Source organism: Bactrocera oleae, chromosome 4 (genome assembly GCF_042242935.1).
Source record: "Bactrocera oleae isolate idBacOlea1 chromosome 4, idBacOlea1, whole genome shotgun sequence".
NCBI classification, from domain to species: domain Eukaryota; kingdom Metazoa; phylum Arthropoda; class Insecta; order Diptera; family Tephritidae; genus Bactrocera; species Bactrocera oleae.
The window spans coordinates 18,484,242-18,511,052 of record NC_091538.1 but is presented as its reverse complement, the minus strand read 5'-3'; the positions used below and the strand labels follow the sequence as shown (position 1 = coordinate 18,511,052).

Sequence of the window (26,811 nt, the reverse complement as noted above, 5' to 3'; positions counted from 1 at the left end):
TTTTGGTTACGCTTCAACGCCCCAAAAGATACACTCACCAATTCAATGAAAATATTCTGCAATAATAACAACAATAAAAAGCTTAAAGATTATTATAAATCGTAGGTATTGGTGGTGACTCGAAAGTGGGTAGACAAAATTTGTGCATAGTTCGCACACTCATACGCACTGTTGTGCCCGGGCGCTGTACGAGGCGTTTCACAAGTATTTATCGTTCATATTAATATCCGCAAACGCCCGCATATTTTAATCGAGCATATTTGTTTTATGGAAGATTCGCGCATTTCAAGTGCACCGCGCTATAAAAACAACACGAGCAAATGCATTGCACCGCAGCAGCCGTGGTTAGTTGGCGCTGGTGACAATGGCGGAGGCTTTGTCGCTTCGATTGCACTTGCAATAATTTTAGTGCGCCGCAGCATTTGAGTGGCAACAGTCGGTCGTTGGATCGCGTACTTAACTGTGAATGTGCGAAAAAAAGCGACAGTTAATCATTGCTAAAGTCGTTATGTGCGATTGAGCTACCAGTTTAACTCTCTATGCTGTTTTAATCGAATGCAGTTTTGTAGCAATTTGTTGCGACAAGTGTTTAATGTTCGGTCAGATGAGCGAGTGTTCAATGCAAGAAAGTAGTTTATACCGCCGTTAAAGTCCTTGGGAAACGTGTAATTAAAGCGTGAAAATGCAAGGAAGTAATGTGGCAAAAAGTGCATAAATCGAAATAAGAAAAAAAGGTGTGCACGATAATTGAAAGCGATTAAGAGGAAGTAAGTGGCGTTATTTTAGTATTGAGCGGTGAAAACCCACCAATTGGAAACAGCAAGCGATTTTAGAGGCCCATAAGGTAGCGAGGTGAGGTTTAATAAAAATAAGGGTGAGCTAAATGTCAGGGCTGTGAAAAATTCATAATATCTTCAAAAATTGTGCGGTAAAAAGAGATTTCCTAAAAAATATTTTTTATTAGACTCAATTATAAAGCGGCATATACTAAGTTACAGATTAATTGTACTAATCAATTGTTTTAACTATGACATAATAATATACAAAATATACTATGCTCTCCTAATTTAATTGAGATCAACCACGAATTGTAAAAATTATATCGGATGATTGTAACTGGAGGTTTGGATATCTTTATATACGATATATGATGGCTAGATGAAGATAAACGTCCGGTTGATGAGACTGTAGACCAAAGCAATGAGTTTATCAGCACACAGAAATACAAGTCTTTTTTGCTACCAATTGTCAGTGTGGAATGGACAGATTAACAACCTTGGTATTGTTCGTGACACATCTTAAACCTCTGCCATACTTTAGGTTCGACACCCGCTTGTAATAGAAGCTCACATCGAACTGATACAAGGTCAATTTCTACCTCATTCGGTTATTAGACTGCAATCACCACACCGCTTCCTGAAGAGTAGTGTTCTATGAGCATGTTGGAGTAAACTTCAAGCCATTGGCTTCTCGTGACACCAGAATCAAATCACTGGTCCGACTAATTCCAATTTCATGTATTTGAGATACAAACTGACTATATGTTACGTAAAACATTCTTACCTCAATTGCCTAATATATTTTACACTTTGAGTGTTATATATTGGATATTATGGCCGGGGGCTACGATTAATATAAAAATTATAGGTATGGTCTAATTTTATTTTCAGTACCTAATAAGATGTCATATATTGACTATTACGTTACAGTTAGTGGAGTATATGTATTTCTGTTTCTGTAATAATAATACAATATTCGTTAATCCTAGAGGATGTGTACCGAAACCTATAAAGTTGCCAGAAACTCAATGTTTTCACCGAGGATATTTAATTTATCTCTAGTGGTGATATAAGAACCTTTTAGTAGTGGAACAATGCCCACTTTTCCAAAATCTTAAATTACACATGCATAGTTTCCACTGCATTATATTGATCACAAAATTGTCAAATTTAACATAACTAAACTGTAAGCCTCAGAAAACTCTCTTTTACGATTTTATAAATGTATGAAAAAAAGCGAGTTAAAATTTGAAACCGGTATTTACTATTTTTTCGGATTCCATTCAGAGAATTTGCTCAAATAATGAACTATCGAATCACTGAACCATACATATTTCCATTTGTAACGGGTGTTTTTTTTCGAGGCATAGAACTTTAAGTTGGCATTACTGTTCAAGATGGCGACCGATTTAACAGCTGTCAAGTGATTTATTCTCAGTTTGGTTTGACAATTCATCATGAAAAGACTTACGCCTGAACAATAGTGCAATTTTATTTCGAAAATAATGGTTCTGTTTTGTTTAGCGATGAAGCGCACTTCTGCGCTTTATGGGCTGGTGGAATCATTGGTCCGTACTTCTTCAAAAACGATGATGGCCAGAGCGTTACAGTCAATGGTGATCGGTATAGAGTCATGAGCCGTGTTATTGCCGATATACGGCCACAAATGTTGGAAAAAGTCATCGAAAATTGGACATCCAGATTTTGCTACATCCGAGCCAGCTGTGGCGGTCATATGCCAGAAATCATATTTAAAATGTAATGCCACAAGATTATCTTTCGGCTTAATAAAATTCATGTCAATCGAATAATCCATCGTTGCTTTATTGCAATTTAAAGTTCTATACCTCTAAAAAAACACCCTTTATAAAATAATTCTATTAGTGCATACCCAGAGTACACATATATTATACATACAGCTTACTATATAATAAACTTTTTTGTTTATTTAGTAATCTTTTTACATTTTAAATTGGTAGTCAATGACAAGAAGATATTTAAACATTTCATTAGCACCTCAACAAAGGTATTGTGACACATACACCTGATGTACATATATATGTACACATACGTTTACTTTTGAATTTACGCTTAGCCAACATGAAGAGCGAGTGATCGGAAGGTGATGAATGAAGACGTCACTAACACACATTCAATTACACACACATCACTTAAGTTCTGTTTGCACAATGCCATTGCCGTGAAATTGTACACAAATAGGTGTGTAAGCGTGTATATGTGTGTCTGATTGGTTGACGTGGCCACTGGGTCGATAGCGCACTTGACGTCTGATGAATTTGTAGCGTAAGCTTTGTTTTATTCGGTATACCACGCCTCTTAATGAACGCTGCTGATCAGAGAAATGCATGAAGCACTTATTATATGCATTTCTATGCAAATAATTTTTATAAATTTAGTATTACATTTAATATAAAACAACTTGTACTAAACATAAAAAGTAGTTTTCGACTTGCTAATTCTGTCACAGCGACCATATGAATTTCCCTGGCCATGACAGTGACTTGCCTACAATGCGACTTGCTCTTTGTTTTATTGTTTTGTTTTTTCTTTTTTTTTAGTAGAGGAAATGCCATAGAATATAAAGCATGATGCAATGTTTTGGCAAAAAAGTGCGTACGCGGCGCTTAGATTTCAGCTGCCGGTAGCACTGCGCACATATGCATGTACATAGACAGGCAGCTGCAATCGATGGCTCGTGCGAAGGACGTGCACGTAGAATAAATTTACTAATGGCAGTATAAATCTTGTGCAACTCAAAGCTGCTATTGTACATACATTGCTTGTGAATGAAGCGCAAGTTAGCAGACCGTAAAGTGTATCAAATGAACTAAATTAAATTAGCTTTAACTTTTTTTAATAGAAGCAATTTACTTGGCCTGCGGCTATTCACATGTGCAAATTTCATTGTAAAATAGTCGTTTTGTCTACTAGTTTATATATGAGAGCGCTGTTGTAGATTGAGATATGAGTGATATTTATCGATTAACTTGTCTGCATTGAAAAGTAAACAAATTAATGACATTAAAATTAATTTAACCAAAAGTTATCAAAAATGGGCAATAAGCAATAAAATTAAAAAAAATATTAACTAAACGAATTAAAAACAAAAAATAAATTTCGAAATGCAGCCATAACTGTTTTTATGAAAAAACAGGATAACGCCACTTCGGAAGCTATATTATCCTTCACAAGTACATTGTTTTATAGCATAAAAGGGTATAAAAAATTCTTTTTCTTGATTTTGATCGGCCAGTTTGAATCGCATATATGCGCTCTAGTGGTCCAATCTAAACAATATGTTCGGAGATTGTAGCGATGCTTTTGACAAAAATCCATATCAAATTTCGTGAAGATACCGTCTCAAAATATTTTCCATCATACAAGGACTTGAGTTGTTCGCCGATCTGAACAATTTCTTCGCAGATTATAGCGATGCCATGTATAATAATCAGAAAAATTTTGTGAAGATAACTTGTCAAATAAAAAAAAATTCTATACAAGGACTTGAGTTTGATCGTTCATTTTGTATGACAGCTACATATAAATATGCAATTAAAATAACCATCCTGCAAATAAAAAATACCCCTAAAACTATGCAGTTAAAAGCATCAACTTTCCATGCAACACATTTTTAAAGAAAGTGAAAACGCCACTTGTGTCTAAATAAGAAGTATGGTTTAAAAGACTAAAAAGCATTTAAAACTAAAAAGTTAAAAATAAATCTTAATATGAACTGGCAGTAATATTGACCGAAAAAGACTTGTATTATTGTGAGAAAAGCGTGGGATGATTTGTTCCATATTTTTCGTATTTCGAACATACCACACTTTTCTAATGATGGCAAAATTACTTTAAATTGCGTGTTTTTGCTATTGTCAGACTTCAAGAGGCAAACGATCAATTGTACTACAAAAATTCCATTGAAAAGTTGCTGTATCACCATAATGGGTGCATCGCTCTGAATGGCATCTGTGTTCAATAATAATATCGAATTTTGGCAATTCGAACTTTTCAGCATGACCTTTAAGTTGATTTATAAAAATTCTAACGATTTACATTATTTTCTTTCTGAAGTGTTTTTTCTCTTACTGACCTTGACTTTGGTTGAAACTTATATGCGGCATTTTATGCAATTGCAAGAGTTCATAATATAACACACGCCGAAATGTTTTTATGTATTTACATTTTGAAAAACCCTCATAAATACAGATTTTTAAATACAATACTTTTGTGACCTTCGGCCAATCACTCAGACCACATTTATTACAACTGCTCTCTGCAGTTAAAGTTACATTTACCAACAACGACTACAATTAAAAATTAAAAAAAACAAACATTACTCATGCGACCAACTGGCGGTATTCGTGACGATAATTTACGCAGAAAAAACTCGCATGCTAAAATAATGAAAAACTCATAATTTTGAGTGAACCAAATACAATGTGTTATTATAAATGTATATGTACATATATGTATACAGTATCAAGTTTTTATGCGAATTGGGAGATATGTAATCGCATGTTATTTCACGTAGATTAAACAATATACAAAAAAATACAGACTTATTTAATTAACATTTAAAAAAGGTTAGCAAGGACTCTTAGTATTTGAAAACAAGTGCGGCATATAAGCAATAATATGAACTAGTTTGTTCCTTAAGTTTTATTTTTATTTTTTTAACAATGATCTCTATAAGTATATAATATAAATATAAGTGTATTGTCTTGTTTTTGTTCATCATATTTTTTACGTTAAAAGCTAAAAATATTGTTTAAATATCATGGCCGGTTAGTTGAACCAAAAACTATGCAATTTTTGAAGTGCAATTATCCGGGGGATACTGTCTATAAAAAATGTATTTGAATTTATACGTAGAAAAAATATATATTAATATTTATGTATTAAAAATATATATAAATATTTATGTACAAAAAAAATATGTATATGTACACACAACATATGTATTTATATATTTTGGCCATTTTGTAATTGTAAGAGAGCGTTACAGTTAACAACTGATTCGCACGTTTTTGAAATGTCATAAGTTCAGTGAGGGGTGGGTGGGTTCTTAAAAGTATATAGATTATTAAGTGGCAGATATCTTCGAACGCGGTATGAATCATTAAAAACTATTTACATACATACATACAACATAATCAAACGAAAACAATGAAATGCTTAGTAAGTATTATGGAAGTGGTAAAACAAATACATGTGTATATATTTTTTTTATTCAAATTTTTTTTCATTAAAATTGTTTTTCATTATTTTATTTTTTCTTCCCTTACCACTTTATTTAATATGCAATATTTAACAAGCATTTCTTAATAAAAATTTATTGACTGTTATAAAATAAGCATAAAAACAAGGAACAATTGGCGCGTGCACTTGATTATTTATGACCGCCTGTCGTCTTTTTTTGTTCATCGAAAGCGCTTTGCTTGGCTAATTCATCACAAAGCTGATTAATTTGATAATACAAGGTGCGTTCCAAAGTAAACAGGACTTTTAAAAAAAAGACAGAACAAATAGTTTTATTGGCAAAATCAATTCATTTTATTCAAAATAGTCTCCTTCTGCTTTAATACAGCTTTTTGTCCAAAAGCATGTCGAACGAGTGTTTTAGCTCGTTGCCGGTATGGCCGCCAGTATGCCGGTGCAAGCCTTTTGAATGGCCTCCTCGTCTCTATAACGTTTTCCTTTCATCGGCAAATGTTTTTAACTTCCCGCTAAGAAAATTGAAAATTTTCTAAAATTCGGGAAGATATTGGTTTCACCCCATTTTGCAAAAATCGAGTTCTCAACGGATCTCGACGTTCTGAAGGTCGAGGAAGCTTCCCCGAACATTTCTACGATGATGTCCGTATGTCTGTATGTATGTGTGGATGTATGTGTGTGTGTGTGGATGTATGTGACCCTCTTATAACTTTTAAACGGCTCAACCGATTTGAATAAACTAAACGGCATTCCAAAGGGTTTCATTGCACTTGAATTTCGTGAACCGTTTCGTTTGGACCCAATCGGACCAGTAGATTTCGAGAAATCTCAAAAATAAATATTTTGAAAAATCGTTTTTTTCGAATTTCTTCCAAACGACTCGACTGATCGATACCAAAAACTAATCAGTTCTAAACCTTGAAGAAACACATCGTTTGCCGCGAACCGGGTCGAAATCGGTTGATTTACTTGCGAGATATCGAAAACGAAAAATTTCGAAGAGCTCAAAAGCAGTGAAAAAAGCGAAATTTGAACGTTAGCGTATGAGATTAGCGGGAAGTTGCAGGGATGGCCTTTGAGGCCAACCGTTTTCCACATTTTTTTTTTATACTTTCGCAACCTGTTGCTACAGAGTATAATAGTTTTGTTCACCTAACGGTTGTTTGTATCACCTAAAACTAATCGAGTTAGATAAAGGGTTATATAATATATATAAATGATTAGGGTGAAGAGACGAGTTGAAATCCGGGTGACTGTATGTCCGTCGGTCCGTCCGACCGTCCGTCCGTGCAAGCTCTAACTTGAGTAAAAATTGAAATATCTTTATGAAACTTGGTAGACATGTTTCTTGGTACCGTGAGACGGTTGGTATTGCAGATGAGCGTAATCCACGCCCACAAAACGCCATTAATCAAAAACAAATAAATTGCCATAACTAAGCTCCGCAATAAGATACAAGACTGTTATTTGGTACACAGGATCACATTAGGGAGGGGCATCTGCAGTTAAATTTTTTTTTTAAGTGGGCGTGGTCCCGCCCCTAATAGGTTTAATGAAGCAAATGTTTTTAAAACCTCTACCTACAGTATGAAAATAGTTGAAATCGGGTGGCAACTCCGCCCACTCCCCATATAACGGTACCGTTAAAAACTAAAGCGCGATAAATCAAGCACTAAACACGCCAGAGACATTAAATTTTATCACTGGGATGGTATGAGATGACTTAATAGGAACCGCGTTCAAAATTAGACAGTTTGCGTGGCACCGCCCACTTTTAGGTGAAAACCCATATCTTGAGATCTGCTTAACCGATTTCAACCAAATTCGGTACATAACATTCTTCTCATATCTCTATGTTATAGTACGAAAATGGGCGAAATCGGATTACAGCCACTCCTATTTCCCATATAACACCATTTTCAATTCCATCTGATTCTTTCACTTTCCACTATGCATATCAAGCAACAATGATTATATCGGGGTAAAAATTGTCTAAAGCGAACCAAAACTGTTCAAGTCCCTAAGTACTAAATATGTGGACCCCAGTGCCTATAGTTGACCTTCTACCGAGAATATCAGTCAATCCACATAGAAATCTCAAACGAGTATACCATTTGACTTTGCGAGAGTATAAAATGTTCGGTTACATCCGAACTTAGCTCTTCCTTACTTGTTTTTTTTTTTATAGTAGGGGGAAGCATCGAAAGCCGAAGTGCGGAACTTTAATCCGCTAAACCTAACCTACTCCCAACCCAAATCTCTCCCACGGAACCACTGGACAAAGTATTACTTCATGGCAAATGTATTTTTCCGAAAAGGTAGAAGTCGCACCATGCCATATCAGGTGAATACGGGGAGTGGTTGATTGTTAAAATGTGATTTTTGGTCAAATAATCGGCCACAAGCGTCGATCGATGACACGGCGCATTATTGTGCAACAAACGCCAACTTCCGTCTTCGTGATATTCGGGCCGACGTCGAATACGGCGCACCAAACGCTTCAAAACTGCAAGATAGAATACCGCATTAACGTTTTGGCCGGGTCGAACAATATTTGTGAACAATACCCTTGGAATCATAAAAACAAATCAGCATTGTCTTCACTTTTGACTTCTCCAGGCGCGATTTTTTAGGTTTCGGCTTATTTCTCATTTATGTCCTCACGACCACTTTGAAAACGTTGAAACCACTCGTGCACTCGCACTCTGCTACGGGATAGGCAACCATCGCTATAAACATTTTTCATCAATTGAAACGTTTCGGTAAAAGTTTTACCAATTTTAAAATAAAATTTAATTTTGGCTCTGTGTTCGAAGCTCATTTTCGCACCGATGACAAAAACATACTTAAAACACAATAACTTCACTTCCAATAGATGAAATTTTTACTGGAAGTCGATAAAGGATAGCAGATTCTAACGCACTAGTCGACATATAGATGGCGCCACTAGAGTTTACTTTGTTACTTTTGTACTGTTTACTTTGGAACGCACCTTGTACAAGTATTGTGTGCATTTGCACATATGAGCACATAAGTGCTTGTGTAAATCAATACATAATTAAGTAAGTATATATGAAAATTCCTGTTCTTAAAAATTAAACTGTGAAGTTGAAGTAATTATAAACAAGAAATATGGTTCTCTCCTCAATTTTTGATTTATGATCTTTTATTAACGAAATCTAGTAGTTACATCGAATTGGCTACATTTGTGCACTTATTTATCAGAAATTGGTTTTTTAAATTACCTTAAGACAACCCAAATTTTAATTTTATTATTTATTTCCAAAATAACTGATCATTTGAATATCCAAACCTTTTCATTGCAAACTGGTATCTTTTAAATTTTGTCTAGATACAAATGCAAATTTAAATTCTTTGGGTACTGAATTCGGCTGCAGAACTATGCTTCGGTTGATTCTTTGACCTCTCTTCACATTCTCTTTTATTAATTTTCTGATATATTCTATCTATGCAGCGTAAAATTTGTTTGGAGACTAATTGTTTTAGCCAAAGAAGAAATTGACGAAAATATGGTTGTCTAATAATACTAAAGGTGAGCTTTAAGATATCTCACTAAAACATGTGAATTGGCTCTTTGAAATCACAGTTAAGTCTATAAGTTTCCACTTAAGCTTTGTACAGGGGAAGACTCAAGGAAAAGTTACTCTCACTAACGAGCGACTCTACTCTTAACTGTAACAACTTTTACTCTCAACGAAATAGAGCGTCTATTGGATTCAAGAAAGCGCGTATAAATGTGCATGGATTTCTCTAGATAAGGACACTCTTAAATTATTACTGTAGAATGTTCAATTATATTAGACAATATTGAACACCAGCTTTCTGATTATGTCCTCAAAACTACGACCTAATTGAAGATACAATCTGCATTTTATCGGACTGGGAGATGAATAGCAATGCCGCACTTAAGTTTAGCAAACCTTGGATAATTGCTAATACTTAAGCAATCTCAAAATATTGTTAGATAAAGCTGGATTGGATATATTATGGACAAAATATATTATATTTTACGTATATACATATTTGCGAATGGCATAAAAAAAGAATTCGCTTTATCTCCAAAATAATTTTTATGAAACCTTAATAAGTCTGATCTGCCGCAATTTTATTATTATTGTGAATATGTGTACATATACAAAATATGTAAATATACAGATTTGCATGCTTTTATTGAGTGTTAGAAGCAAAAAAGCACCTATTCAATTAGTCGCGTGTCAGATTAGACTCGCCTCCGCCATATTGATAACGAGATTGACAATTTGATATACAAACATATATTGTACATAAGTACTAGTATTTTCTGTATAGTGTACTTATTTCGTAAATTATTTTGATTTTTTATTTTATTTCTTAGTTTTTTCGCATTCTTAATTGCCTTTTTTTTACTTGTTTTCTTTTTAAGTATTTAATAGGGAAAATTTGCGCATTAAGTAATTTCTAACTATGAAAGATTATTTAGTCAGTTGTGTACGTAACATGACTTAGCATTTCTTCATAATGTACATAACTGCGTAGATCGTAGACGAAACAGTTGTTTCTTTCGAGTAAATTATTTTTATACCACAAGTTTTCGTTGCAATTTTTTTTTCTTATTCGAAAAATTTCAACGTATGCTTTTATATTTGTAAAGTGCTTGGTAGATGAGAAAGAATTATGATAATTAGAAGCTATAATGAAATTTCTTTTCTTTTAAATTTGAGAGAAATTTTACAAGAAATAAATAGCTTTTCGTGGTTTGTGGTTATATTATCTAAAATATGGATAAATTCCACGATCTATCGTTTATCATCAAAATATTTCTTACATTTTCTCAATGCTTGTTGTTCATCACTCTAGTAACTTATATTCTATAGAGTTCTTATCGAATGAATCATACAAAAGTCATTCCAAAAAAGACTCCGAAAAATCTAGGCAACATTTTTTTAACGCGGAAAAAATAATTTCTCGACTAAGAAAAAAATCATACCACTATTGCCAGAGTTGTACCACAAGAGCATTATTTTATACACTGCAAAAAATATGATGTCATTTCATCTTACGTCCACAAATTGTTGAAATCGAACTATAACTTGTGCCAAAAATGAGTAAAATCAAGTCAACACTTCCCTTAGCTTCCATATACATAACATAAATATTTTCGAACTTCTCTTTATACGTCATCTATCAGTCAATATGTAAGAAATCTTAATAAAATTCAGAAATAATCTCGTTCTAATAACAGTGTATCCGCGGATACTAAAATGAATGAAATGTGCGATATTTTCCATAGTTCAATATAAATTTTTGCTTACACCTAAAGATGTTTCCCCGGCTTTGAGCCTTGTAAGTTGCGAGACTATAAAAAGATCGGTTATGCCCGAACTTAGCTCTTCCTTACTTATGTCATCCAATTTCATTGCAATTAATTCACACGACATTAAGACGATAATTTTTTAAAACATAATGAACATACATACATACTTGTATATTGGTTTAAATTCCTAAGGCAACACTAAGCGGTAACCAGCAAATATATTATATACGCTTAAGTAATTTGCAGACTACTTGTCTAGCTAACAAGGTCATAGAATTCTCAAGTAAAATTCGTAAATATGAAGCTAGCCATACACAAGCCAGCTAACAAGCGTTTCTAACAAATAACTCATAAATAATGAAAAAAAACGCTTAAAAGCTTTGCTACAGCGCGTTCTTGTCGCCTGCATGTCCTCCTAGTCGGCATGCAACACTCTACATTAACCCCTCGACTTTGACCATTATTTTGGCGCACAATTTTCACATATGAGATTTAGTTTTTTTTTATACATTTCCCTGCGATAATTTTCTATTTTTTATCGGTTTTTTGTTTTGAAAATGTTTTTGTTTTTGCTGCTCCATAATTGCCCCATAATCGCAATTTCATGGCCACTCTAGAGTGTCGTTCTCATCGTTGGCATTGTTTTGAGAATTCTTGTACATATGTACATATAAATTATATATATTTCTATATTATATATATATATATGTATAGTAGATTTATTTAAGCTTGCCATGGCTATGACTAACTGCTGTTTACCATTTCCATTTCTTCGATGAGCGCAACAAAGTGCATTGCCTGCCGACACGTCTTTGGAATGTTTCGAATTTCTCAAGATTTTTGCTGCAAGGCTAAGGTCAATGAGCGTTTGAAAATAAAAATAAATAACATTTCACTGCTTATGCAACTTGATATTATTTAATATCACTTTAAGTTAGACATGTTGTGTAAGTCATTTGCATTGGCGGTCTGTAAATATGCTCAAGCACATTTAATAACAGTAAAAATGTAAAGAATTTTCTTAAATTTTAATGTGAAAAAGAACTCAGAGATTTCTTTAACAATTCCAAATAAAATTAAGCTATGACTTCTTTTTTTATAGTTTCAATAAGCCATCTATCCAATTAGTTTTTGGGGAAATACCGCTCATTTACCAATTGCATTAAGTTCCTCAAATAATGTTATGCTAATAAAACTAGGAAGACTTATTGATCTTATAAGCAAACATATTAATACAGAAAATCCCCATAAGTGTGTGCAGAATACTATTTAGTAATGGCTAAGCTTGCTTAACAAAAACACTATTCACGAAAACGGAGTTTATCTTATGAAAATTTCTCTTAACTCACAACAACAAACAACAGGCGGCCGGAAAGTAAAATAACTGAATAATCGGTTGTATGCGAGATATGTGATATAGTTGTCCGATCTGGCCGATTCCGACAAATGATCAATAGAATCTCAAAATTTAAATTCACCACTGAGAAAAGCTTTGTTCCTTAGCTCCACAAAATGCCGTTAAGGGAAAACTTATATAGAGTCATAACGAAGCTACATAATGAGCCCTTAAAAGATGTAATGCACATACATATCTCACAAATCACTAAAGCTATAGCAACCAAACTTGCTGAAGACGTATCCCTTCGGTATTGCCTCAGACAGTATGAAAATGGATGAAATGGGATGTTGCCTATGCCCACACCCTCTATAACGGTTATGATGAAAACTACTAAATGCGTGATAACTCATTAGAAGCATTAAATCTCACAACCGAGATGCTACGGAAGAGCATTATAGCATCCGGTTATAAATTAGACAATACACATTTAGGTGAAATCGCATACCTAAAATCGGACTACAATCACACCCACTTCCCATATATCACAATTTTAAATTAAATTAATTCTACTTTATAGTACACATATAAACCAAGTATCAAAGAAGATATCGGAATCAAACTATGTGCAAAGAACGGTTTAGAAGTGTCATCTTACGTCTAAAAATTGTCAAAGTAGAACCATAAGTTTCCAAAGCTCTAGACACCAAATATGTGGACCCCAGTGCCTGCGGCTGACTTTTTACCAAGAGAATCCTTTCCTAATGAAAACGTGATTTTGTATCAAAAATTGGTAAAATCGAGTCAATACTTCCCCTAGCCGCCATAAACCTAATATAAAAATTTTCGACCTTACGGTTGACTTTATACCATATACAAATTTCGGTTAATATGTGATTTTTCTTAATGAAAGTCAAAGAACATCTCTTTCTATGTGTATTTGTTTCTAAAATGGATAAAATCGGGTGAAAACTTCTCCTAGCTTCCATATACGTGATGTAAGAATTTCCGGTTGGCTTTATAGAATGCAGTTTACTGCCGAAAAAGTGTGAAATCGGAAAACAAATCACCCAAGCTCCCATACACCAGATACATAAATATTAGGTCAAGTAAAAAGTTCGTTCGGTTTTTATCTAAGAGATGGCGTTATTGTCCATAGTACTAGTGTTACGTGTCGCATCATGTCATACTATACGGCGCTGAAAACGTGTTCATTCGCGCTAAAAGTTTGATTGATTTACTCAGTTCGTTGTGAGCGCTCGTCAAAGATGGACACCAACAAAGAGAAAATATATATTTTACAATTTTTCTTCGATCAAAGCGAAAACACAGCCAAAGCGGCTGAAAACATTAATTTAATTTATGGGCCTGATACTGTAAACGAACGTGTAGCACAAAAGTGATTTACCTAATATAATGGTTTTCCTTATTCTAGCAGACTTATGAATATGTCAGTCAGTGTGTGAGCTATCTTTATAAAATTGTATGGGAATATGTATGTGTGTGTGTTCTAGCATACTTTAGTAAAACCAAAATTTAATGCAATCAGTCTGGATCTTTCCCTAGACCCAATATACGCGATAAAGTGATTTCCCATTTTCGAGCCGACATCAATCCCGATATAGTTATTTCCGACTTTTCACTTGGCTTTAAACCGTTAATGTTGGTCGAATTGTATGATATTTAAATAAAATTAAGTGGATATGCTTGCTTAAACATAATGTGGTTTAGATCAAAATAAGTTGATAATTAATAATGAAACCAAGTGTGTCTCTATGATTCATAAGTGAATGGGACGAAATGCGGTTGTAATTCATCGAAGGTTTCGTCGAATAATAAATGTTAAGTTCTTAAGCAACCTGAAGGTAATTGAACTTAGTCCTTCGTTACGCGTTGTTTTATAGTTTAGTGGTTATTCTGTATTTCGTCCTTATTTTATGTGAATCGGCACATAGCCTTCACCAACTGAACAATCTCATTCGTACTCGCCTAAAACTGGCGAAAAACCCGTGTTCACAAAAAAATTATTTCTTATCAGCTCGCGTTAAGCGCCTATGCATCTCTAAATAGGCTTTTAATGGAAAAATACATTTATATCCATGTGATATAGTGATGAGCAGCGCAGACAAGCGACATTGATTTATGATCGTGGTAAAAGTTCAATGCGTGTGGGTTGGGTGGATAAACTGTCAGCACTAAAATGATTGCTTAACAGGTATTACTGATACGTAAAAGACCAAAAATAGCATTCGTTAGTCCTTTTAGCCAACCATCCTTAACTAATACTAGCTAATGTAATACAAATAATTGAAATGAGGTAAGTAGAACAGCCAACCAGCACTTCAGCTTGCAAGCTTTTAAGCAGTTGTTCATATTAGGTTAGTTGTAGTTGTTGTCTCTACTTGTCTACGCTAGGGCAAATGCAAACATGTCCTTGAGGTTTAGAATAAACCTACACATGTATCACGTCTACCTATTCACCTTTTATGCGAGTATATGCAGAATGCGCTAGCATTTATGTGTATGTGTTTCTATGCCATATTACATTACTTACATCCTACTTTTACAAATAACTCAGGTATGTGTATCTAACGGCTATGTAAATACCTGTGTCTGCGGGCGTAAACCTAAATTTACCCACATACTTGCTTACTATTCATACACATGAATAACATATAATATATATAGGCCCTGGCCCGCAGCATACTCAATGACTCACATACATACCTCATGTCTTGTTTTTTTTTTTGCTATTCATTTACGACCAGTTTCGTATTTTGTTAGTGCAGTATGCCTGTAATTAAGGCGACAAGTGCGGGTCATACCGCATTTTCTGTTTCAATTTTGCGAAGACCCAAGCTGCTGATAAATTATGCATGCTGCATGTGGATTATCCGCAATTATACATAAATACTCGGTTATGTAAGGCACATAAGGCGTTATGTATGTGGGCGTTATGCCTGACTGGCAGCATAAAATCTCAAAAACTTCTCTGATAAATACAGAGAACCAAAAAAAAATTAACTTGTACAGCGAGAGGGTTTAACTTTGAAGTGACCTCTTGACTTATCTTCTAAACTTTAAAACTTTTGAGTTGCATCCAAAAGTGAAAAAATGCCGTTTTATTAATTTTCATAATGTAATTGAAATTTATTTTTGATGATCAGTCTCCAAAATAACTCCATTTTCGAAGATAAAAAAAAACTTGTACAATTTGCATAATTTGACATTTTAACACTCTTTAAGGAAAAATTATGCTTGGTATGTGTACCTTTGCACTCTATCATAGTTTGCTGTCTTTTGTTCATGAAATGCACCAAATTTTTTGTAAGTTCAGCAGGGTACTAAATAACCCATATTTCCTGAACAGCGGCTTTAACCTTAATTTTGCTATTAACTTTGCGCTGTCGTAACTTCGTCTCCATATAGCCTCACAATGGTATAGTATTGAATGGGATTGGGTTCTGAACTCTGAGAAGGATGTTGCAGCACTATTTTCACAACCATTTCTTAACCAATAAAGCACCATTTAAATTGAGTTTAGCTGCTGACGGAGCCAAACTATTTTTTTAATATTGCTTATAGTCCATTGTTTACATAATTCGATGAAAACAAGATTACCGACGGCATTTTTTCCAAATAAATTAATTTTGGACTCATCTGTAAAAATTACAGAATCTCTAAATTCGTTATCACATTGAATGTACCCGTTGAATTATAGTAAATGTTATACAATATTTCTAATTGTGGCTTGTGTCGTGGTGCCACGTGATACGCTCTAAAATCGGTTGAAAGCGAGATGTTCGGAACAGTTTGAGGGTGGAGTTTTGTTCCGCCAACTCCTTGGCATTAGCGACAGCTGATATTGTGGAATGTTCCTTGTTATTCCTTTACTTTACTTTTAGCCTGGGGCGTGCAAATTTTCCACTACAATCAAGTCTTCCAACTCCACCACTCTTTTTGAATTTAGCATATTTAACTACCAGAGCCTGTAAATCTTGAGAACTTTGTTTATTCACCATTTTTTCTTTAAAAACTATAATCACACAAAAGAACCTAATTTACCAAATAATACATTTTGACTATACGCAAATAATACCAGACAAAAATAACGGTACCTGCTTGATAACTGCATTTAAAGTTTTTTTTTTTTGACTGCTCAAAAACAAGATATTTTAATTTTTTCCAATCGTTTACATCAAAATTGATTTACTGTTGAAATGTGTATAAAAATATTAAAAATACTGTATATAATTTTGAAATGAATTGAAAATAAAAAGCGATGGATACTTTTTTTAGCACAAAAACTAAAACTTCAGAGGCATTTGCAAAAGAAAAACAAGAACTTCGGTTGCACCAAAGCTTTATGATATACATATATAACAGCCAAAGAGGTTTGCGTAACGATCTCCGGGTTGCTTCCGATACGTAGAGGTCTACGGACTTTCGGTATATTTAAGTATCTTTCGCAAGCGATGAGTATAAATTAATTCTAAAGTGCGCTGTAAATGTTTAACTCCGCTTTGAACTGTTTTTTGGTTAACATGTATACTTGCCTACTAACTTATTTCTCATTCCGATAATCGCCGTGGATTATCTTTAATTCGTTTCTTCCAATGTTTGAATATTCAATGAAAACTAATTTGTTCGAAGCATTTGACTCTGGTTTGACCTGCATTGTTGCTGTAATCCAAACGTTTTCTGCATTTTCTTTATGTTTCTTTACTACAATTTTCTTACCCCACCATTAACTTCTCACATCTCTGCTCTATTATTTATGTATATGTATATCCAACGGAGTTTTTCCCACGCTTGCTAGCATTCTAGTTTGTGTGTTTCCAATTTTCTTCTTTGACTAGTTGCGTTCTTTTTACTGCTCTTCGGCATAATTTATTGAACACAAATATTGTAGCTTTTATTTTCTAAGAATTTCAACCCGCTACAAGTGACATTTTAAGCTCTTTGCTGCGATCCCGTTTTCTTTTGCTTTGTGTAATTTTCTTACTTGTTTGCGAGGGATTTATTATGTCAGAGCTTGAACAAAATGCCGACAGTTTTATGTGTCAGCGTCGAAGCATGGTTAATTAAATTGTTGTTGTTTTTGTTATATTTTTTGTGCTGTTATTACTTGGTTGAGTGAAAAATTGTAACTCGTAAATCTTGGTTATTTGTGTGACTAAGATGTTAGAAAATAAACGGTAGTCATATTTTATGTTATGTTGGCGGTGAACAGCATTTTGATGAAGTGAGATGCGTAAAAATATATTTCAGCATTTCTTTATTAAAAGGGTTTCTATTCACGAATTGTGGTCTATATTTTTAATTAGGAGCAACATTAACGTACTTCTGATCCTTATACTCATAACATGGATCGAAATAAAATATTTTGAGAATAAACTTCGCTGCGGCATGCCTCACATCTGGAACCACGAATAACTTTGCAGGTGTTTACGTGTAATTTTATTTATCATCAAACAAAACTAAACACCGAAAGAAAGTTCATCCCCGAAAATCAGTAGAGCATAAGCCTTACCCATTCTTCCTTGGCAATTGAGAAGTAAAGCTCTCACGCGACGATGCAAAATAGCCCTTATGAGAGACTTTATAATATGGTGCTAAAGTGCCCATGCGGCTCGTCTCGTCTCATGACATACATACTTGTATCTAACTGTGATTGTATATTATATAATATGTAGAAGAATCGTTGGCTACAACAAGTCATCGCATAGATAATGATCTTCGGGATTAATGCTGTTCCAACTGGTGGTAGCAGAGGAATAGTGAGAACTTATCTGTTTTGGAAAGGTTTTTAAATTAGTTTTCTAGCGCTATACGTTTAAGGAATCTGAAACCTTTGATTTCCTCGCAGTCAATTACATAACAACTAAAAATTGCTAGACGAAACTTTCGAGATATTGATTAACATAAAGAAATATGGATACTTAAATATGTAAGTTTTTATGCTGCTTTTCAATTCCAATAAATCAATAACAATTCCGCCTTCTCACTAATTAGTAGTGCTGAAGCACATCAAAGACGCTGTGGTGAGCAAAAAAAAATTAAAAAGTAACCAGTTGAATACATGTATAGCTAATAACATAGCTAAACATATATCTACGAACATACAAATATTTTGTGTATATATTATTCAAGTTTAACAAGTTAGCATCGATCACTTATATAGATTTATGGCAGGTTCATGTGTATATTAACGCAGCTTGTGACAATTGACAGCCGCGTTAACAGCCACGTAATCAAATTGACAGTCGGCAAACGGCATGAAATGTCAAAATCGAAAACTGACAGCTTCATTGCAGACTGTTCTAATATAATTTTCGAGTTTGATAAAGTGAAAAAATTTGCCAAAAATTATTGGAAGTGAAATAGAGGAAATAGAACTAGATTGCATATTCGTATAATAATTGACAAGAAGAGAGTGATATTTGTAAAACTTTTATTCGAGTAGTTATTATTAATCATTATATGTAAATGTACATATGTGTTTATGATCATCTAGGTATCATTTGCATGCATATGCTTATAACATTCTATTCAAACACAAATTGATACGAATTGGTATACAATTTTCGAGCTAATTACAGGTCAATTATGGGAATTTTATATTAAAAAAAAAAGTTTGAAATAAAAATATATTTTATAGTGCGAAAATCGCCCTTATACATAGGAAAAAGAGCCGAACTCACAACATTTTACACTTTTCCCCATATACTTTGATTTTTTTATTTTTCATCGTACATTTTTTCTTCCTTTCTGAGCTATTTTCTGACTTCTCTACTACGCACGACGCGCTATTTAACATATTTGCACAAAACATTTTTGCCGAATATGCACATTTTATTTTACTTATCTTAAAAATCTTTTTTTTTGTTTATTGTTAGATGTTGGAATATTTATTTGGTCACGTTTTTTATGTCCATATGTTAACTTCATAGTCAGCAACATTTGTAGATAAATCTGTTGTTTACAAATATTAAGATCGTGATCTCGATTTGTCAATTGACACACTAGTCTAGCGTACTCATAATATTGATAAATAAGCTCTCTCAAAACGATATAGGGAAGATTAGGTAAGCGGTTGCATACAACTTAGAAAAGTATTAAAAAACGCATATGTACAGTAATAGTTATGTATGTGTATTTTCCCTAATTATAAAAGAACTGAAAATGAGTTGAGCAATGTCTCAAGTTCATCGTGATAAAATGTGTCACAAAGTATATCTTTCATTTAAATTCAAACAAATCCCGTCTCTGTTTGTACTTTACCAAAAAAAAAGTTAGATATATGTACATATGTATATTTATTCATAGTTTACATAACACTAAAAACAAATAAAGATAATCGAGCCTTCACATTAAAGTTACTTATATTGGAATGGGTATAACCCCATAAAGAATAAAATATATATTAAACCATGTGAAACAAATGAAAGCTTTACAAATAGATAAAGAGAGAAGAGAGGGAGTGCAAGAATAAGAACAATAAGTACGATACCCTTTTGTCCAACTTTCGAATAACTTACGTGGAATTTAAATCTCAGCATCAGTGTCAGGGCCGCCAAGAGAAAACTCATTAGTAAAAAGCTGGGAGCCCCACTCTACAGAAAAGTTTCTAATACTTTGTAGATATTATTAACTATCTTTTCACCTACTACTTCAATGTTTTTGAAGAATAAGTCATATATGACATAGTGTTTTATGCTGATCTGTATTAAATTTTTTTTCTTGTTGATGTTGCGTGGAACAAATTTGTTTTGTACAATTTTTAAAATCAATAATGTATAATATAAATCAGTTCATACATAGACTTTTAGTCAAAATATTTTTTCAGATTATATCGGAATATATGAATATATGGATAGCAAGGCTTGACATTCAATAAGAAGTCAGAAACATCTCATTAAAACATTTATTTATCGTTATAATTAACGAAAACACGGTTCTTTTGAAATCTGTTGACTATCATGATTTAGTTTTTGAACATGTTTCAAACGAACGTTCACCACTTGAAACAGAAACGAGTAAACTGCAAAATATTCTCAAAGCGAAGCAAATATTTGAGAAAAATCTTCCTAATTTTCGAGCATTGATGGCATTCAATAAATTATCAAATACAACAACGGAATACTTTTTTGTAACTGCGCTGAGTTCATATTCTTTCATATCATAGAACTGTCATAGAAATGATAATATTTCGTTTATATAACTCATTGCAGCGAATATTCTCTTCATGCCACAGATAACGCTGTCAAGTACGACGTGGGTATCATCGCCTCTCCATCAACGTCCCGAAGAGTTTCTGCGTAAGGTTGAGTGTTGTATATTGTTTCAAAGCGTTTATCAATTCCGGAAGGGTTTTCGTGGCTTGACGGCCACGACTCTGGCAGACCACCTTGTATTGTATTGAATTGGGTATTTTGGATTTCAGAATTTCCTAACGTTGTAGGCTGCTACTGAAAATATTGAAACAATTTTGAACGTCACCAAAAAAAGTTATTGCTCGTGGACAGCATTCAGTTGAGTCGACTCCAGCCAAATTCAGCATGTGAGCATAGGAACTACATACTTCTACGTTGAATGTAATTTTGCGCTCCTTCATATTTACAACTCATATTACTACCATTGTTGGAGGCCGCACTAAATTATGATATAAACCTGTAATTTGGTACGGGGAACTGCAGTAGCAAGGGGCACCTGTGGGCTAAAAATTTTGACAAAATGCAGTTTCATGTACGTATCTCTTTAACCACTATAGCTGCAATAACCTAATTCGACAATTCCCATAAGAACAGCTACCGACAGTGTGAAAATGGATGAAATCGGATTATAAACCCGACCTCTCCACATATAACGGTTTTGCTCAAAACTATTAAAAGCGCGATAAGTCAATAACTAAATGCGCCAGACTAAATTTTACACCCAGGATAATACATGAGGGCTTTTTAGGAGCCGGGGTCAAAATTGGACGATCAACGGGGCACCGCCCACATGTAGGCGAAATCACATATCTCAGGACTTACTCGACCAATTTCAACCAAATTTGGTACATAACATTATCCTGATGATCCTATGCTACATTGTTGGCGCAATCAGACTACCATCACGCCTACTTTCCATATTCCATATAGCAGAATTTTAAATTCCCTCTGATTGTTTATATCGCATATATCGGGATGGTACTTTGCACAAATAGTGCCTTTGAGAAATGCTACTTCGAGTTTAAAAATCGGACCATAACTATTCAAGCTCCCACATACAGAATATGTGGACCCCACTGCGTATAGCTCACTTTTTACCGAAAATGTCAGTCCCACTATGAAACTTGAAATTCGGGGAAAGGGATGTTTTGATAATAATTTGCCATTGTGTCAAAAATGGGTTGGAATATACCTATACATACCTGACATAAAGATTTTCGAACTTCCAGTAGAATTTATACCGCCTATATCGGTCAATGTGGGAGTTATTTTAATGAAATTGAGGAAGCGTATTGTACTAATAACAGTGTATCTTTGTGTCTAAAACGGATAAAATCGGACGAAAACTTGCCTTAACCCCCAATATAATGGACATACATGATTTGAAACATCTGGCTAACTTAACTCTATATATATATTTATATTTATAACATTTCTTGAAAATAAGATCTCAAGTATACCTGAATTATGTCAAAAGTTAATGCAATCAACCATTCCATTTCTCTGCCCCCAAAATGGTAGATCCTATATAATAGTTTCCGACTTTCCACCTGACTTTAAACAGTTTAGGCTGTTCAAAATGTGTGTTATTTTAATAAAATTAAGTTAACATGTTTTTCTAAAAGTTATAAAACTATATCATCCCTCTTATAATGATATATTAAGTTTAGCCTCTTCGATTGAGTTTACATCACATATGTACGTATATCTCATCTGAGGATGATTTTAATATAATTTTCGCTGACGGGAAGTAAAATATAGTAATAAAACTAAGTATGTCTATGACCTTCAAAATATGATAATAAAATGCCAAATTTGATTGTAACCCATTCACGATTTCGTCGAACAATGAATTTAAACGTTTTCGCTACATTTTTTAATAAATAGTTTTGCCAACACCTGAAGGTAAGTATTTAGCCGGTTTCGTTCCTTGCAAATTGCAAAAGCATTAAATGTTCGGTACACCCGAACTTAGCCTTTCCTTAATTGTTATGATTATTTTTCGTTCTGTGAGCTACATACATACGTTCATATGTACATGCCATATGGCTTTCTGTGTACTTTTGCATCTGTTACCATGCTTTTTCACTAAACTCTGCTTTCCTACAAGCAATGAAAATATGTATGGGTATATTAACAAACTATTCTAATATTATTATAGTTTATTTGCTAGCACATCTACTCAAATGACGAAAAACCACATAAACCTTGAAAAGACTTCCTCACTAAGTGCTCTCAGATAAACTGTTTGGTTTTGTTTTGCGCGTGCCGTCGCCAGACGTTGATTACTATATATCACCATTAAATTATTGAAATTTCTCCGATTTGTCTGCTCACTGAGTACCTGCGTGTTGTTTCTATATTTCTATTTCTTACTCGTCTCTTCCACACGTTTGTTCCTTCTCTAATAGCCTATTTGCAAGTTTAACAACATTTTGGCATGGCAATTGGGGGAGTTACGTTTTGGCAATAAAATTCCATTAGTTGCCACGTGTTTCACCAACTTTTTTGCTACACAGAAAAAGTATGCTTTGTTCATATCGATTAATGATACTTGAGGAAAACGACACTTCTGTACTTATTTAGTGTTATATTCTTATATAAGTATATTTGCGTATTTTTTTTATCAACTAAGGATTAGTACGAATGTTAGATAAGAATGCGTTAAATGTATATTTTTTGTATTTTAGGTTTTGCTACAACATAATCAGTTTCTGCCCTTTACCTTATTTGCAATGCATTTGACAGAAAAAACACATAACGTCGTGATGTAATAAATGAATAATTGTCATTTTCACTCGGTTAGCGCTTCTTTCCTTCACATCTACATAACTAATTTATATTACACTTTTTATGTTTAAGGCGCACAAGTAGTGTGACTGCCAAAAAAAGGGGATTTTTGGAATAATTTTTTTACAGATATCTATGGCAGATTGTACAATTTTTAGGATATATTTATGCATACTTAATAAATATACACCAAAAATTATAAAAACAAAAATATTCTTTAGCGATCGAAACAGTTATTTATCTGTAAAGTATTGCCTATCCAATGGCCTATAATTGATTACAAGATTACATTTTTCATAAGATCCAAAAACTAGAAAATCATTCTACAGAAAAACATATACTTACAAAATAAACAGAAAAATCAAAGCGGGATGATTTGCCTTTGAGATACAACTGCAGTCAATTTGAAAATTGTAGTTGGAATAAAATAGTGTTTAAAAATAAACTGATTAACGGCTAAACTTTATAAGTCTGAAAAATAGAATTTTTTTTATATAAATACATGTATACCATTTTATATAAAAATATATTCTATATAAATACATATATAAGCATGAAACTCGATGAACCATAGTTCAGATTATGTACGGCATAATATATTGTAGAATCTATATACTTGTATATACATATTTTTAGTGTCTATCGTAGGAATATGCGATTTATTAAATACTAACTTTTTTTAAGTTATTCATTTGGTACATAAGTATGTATGTGGAGGATTCACTGCAAATGCAAATCTCTTCCTGTTTAGATATATTGAAACTCAAGACCGTTTCCATCGCTAGACCGTCAGGACCAATGAATCAAATAAGCAACTGGTGTAAATGCAATAGAATGGCGTAATCAAATAGAATAGAGATAGTAAACAGCAATAAGGAAAATGGCGACTTAAAGAATACTTCTATCAAAAGTTATTATAAATCTTATGCTTTGTTATATATCCAAACATTGCTTTTGAATACCAAACCCCGTCTCTTTATTAGTATTGTTCTTCTACTGCAGATTTTCCTGTAACTCACATAATGCGCAATAAACCATTAATAAATTTCGAACGTAATTTCAACAACATTCAGTGAAGGTACCAACGCATTTCAACCAACTTCCGATTATTATTTACAACTCGCATCTAGTAAGTACATTTGTATGTATTTAATTACGTTGTACGCTAAAGCAAAACTTCGTGAAATTATTCGCAGAAAAGTTTTGATTTGTCGCCACTAATGTTGATAAGATTACTTAAGTCAGCAGGTGATTACTATGATAATATTCAAAGTATGTACCTATGTATTATATATATATATAATATATATATTTATATATTTATATATAATATATATATTTATATATAAATATATAAATGTATTTGAACAATCGACCGTCTGCGGGCTTGTTACAAATAAATGTGTATATAATAAATTATTAGTTTTGCCTTTATTGGGAAAGAATTGTTCAGTGAATTTCAATATAAATCTCATTAAAGCTGATAAACGGTAAAAAAAGGATATCTAATAGATATTTCCAACACTTTAGACCAGTTCCTGTAAAATATTTTTAAAGTATACATCAATTTCTGGCTTATAAACATTTTTTATTTTTATAAATGTTGCTCCATCTAAATATTTCTATTATAATAATATATCCACTAATTTTTGATATTTCTTAATTAAAATAAAATTATTAATAATTATTTTTTCAATCTTTGCAGGTATGTGCTTATTGGATATTTCTTTGGTTAGTATTTACAATATTAGACATACACAGGGTGTACACCCAAAAAAATTAATTAATATTGCAAAATCACCATAGCTTTAATTATCATGAAACTTGATCGCTTGACATCATGGTTTCTAAATGTCTCACTGCCAATGCTCGCTTCGCTTCAGTCATTTTTTTAAAGCTCGGAACCTAAAATCAAGGTCCAATTTCATTATTACAATATTACTAAGATCAAAAAAGCACAGGGCTAGGAAGAGGCGATGTCCATTCAAAAAATCCAGGAAAGGTGAAAAATTAGAACTACCTTATAGGATAAAAAATAGGTTTTTAGACCCGGTATATACTGTAAGGCGGAGGACCCCTGCGGGCAGGGGATAGAATATGCCCGCGGCAAGGCATGCCTGTCGTAAAAGGCCACTAAAAGCCAATATGCACTATGACTGTTATTATATACCTTGCTCAGTAATATCAGCATAGTATGTTGAGGAATAGTGCTATAATACTCAGCTTGAACTGATATTAGAAACACTTTAATGAAAAAAGCGAATAAAAAGACATTTGAAGTTCAAGCGACAAATGTCACCAGTCATTTGAGTAATGGGGAGCTCAACTGGCAGTAGTTTAGGCTACGCAGTCTGACCGGAGACTTTCCGGTACCACGGGGAGCAGAAAGCCCTTGGACTTCTGTTCAATCTGCTCATTGGGTTCGGCCCTTTGGGGAGTATCGTGGTGGCTGTGGTTTAAACCTAAATGCTGGAAGAACTGAATTTTCAGTTCGAAAAAAAAGTTGCACAAGCAACTGGGTGCCGTACCCGAAAACGGAAGAGGTTTTAGGTCGGCCTCGAATCACACCAAGGTGGTAGTATGGACCCAGACACACTGCCACTGGTATCCAAATAAATACTTGCAAAAAGCTCGTATTGTTTGGGGCGCTTATCAACGCATTGTATTGATACGTTGTGTTTTAGAACACCGTGAGGTAAGGCCGTCGCCGGCAGGTACTGACGTAAATCTACAACGAAAGTTTTAAGGCGGAGGACCTTTCCTTAACAATTAAGAGCTCATGGAAAGCATTTCTTAGAGGTGTCTAAGAACCTATTTTTCTGAGACCAAGTAAAAAGAATATTCGTTTTTTTTACCCACTCTAGTATATGTAAATGTATATACCATATATATTATATAGATATATATAATATAAGTTAAAACGCTTAAAGAAATAAATATATAACTCGGTGTTAAAAAACTGTTGTTATACATACAAACATATATGGAGTTACCGTAGTTAGTTCAAGAGAAAGGGTTCTCAAGAGAAAATGTAGCAATTCCAAACGATTGCTTCTTTGTACTTCTCCAGATATCCAGCGCCAAAATAATTTAAATTTTTTCATTTCTTCTTTCGACTCAATGACGAAATCAAATATT

At 33.5% G+C, this 26,811-nt stretch overlaps 1 protein-coding gene and 1 long non-coding RNA gene across 3 annotated transcripts in view; one reads left to right on the top strand and one right to left on the bottom strand.

Annotated features, from left to right (window-relative positions):
* The first annotated feature begins 337 nt into the window (after positions 1-337).
* Ip6k (Inositol hexakisphosphate kinase) overlaps positions 338-26,811 on the top strand; it is an 81,956-nt gene continuing 55,482 nt past the window's right edge. The window contains exons 1-3 of one of the 2 annotated variants that reach the window (XM_070109263.1): positions 338-852; positions 24,676-24,802; positions 25,379-25,404. The gene's annotated coding sequence lies outside the window, so the exon portion shown is untranslated. The remainder of the gene's footprint in view (positions 853-24,675; positions 24,803-25,378; positions 25,405-26,811) is intronic. The other variant, XM_036375794.2, reaches the window with a different exon arrangement.
* LOC118683255 (uncharacterized) lies at positions 15,788-17,894 on the bottom strand. The gene is made up of 2 exons (XR_004979191.2): positions 16,786-17,894; positions 15,788-16,703 (listed from the first exon to the last, which is right to left on the bottom strand). It is a non-coding gene; the product is annotated as an uncharacterized lncRNA (long non-coding RNA).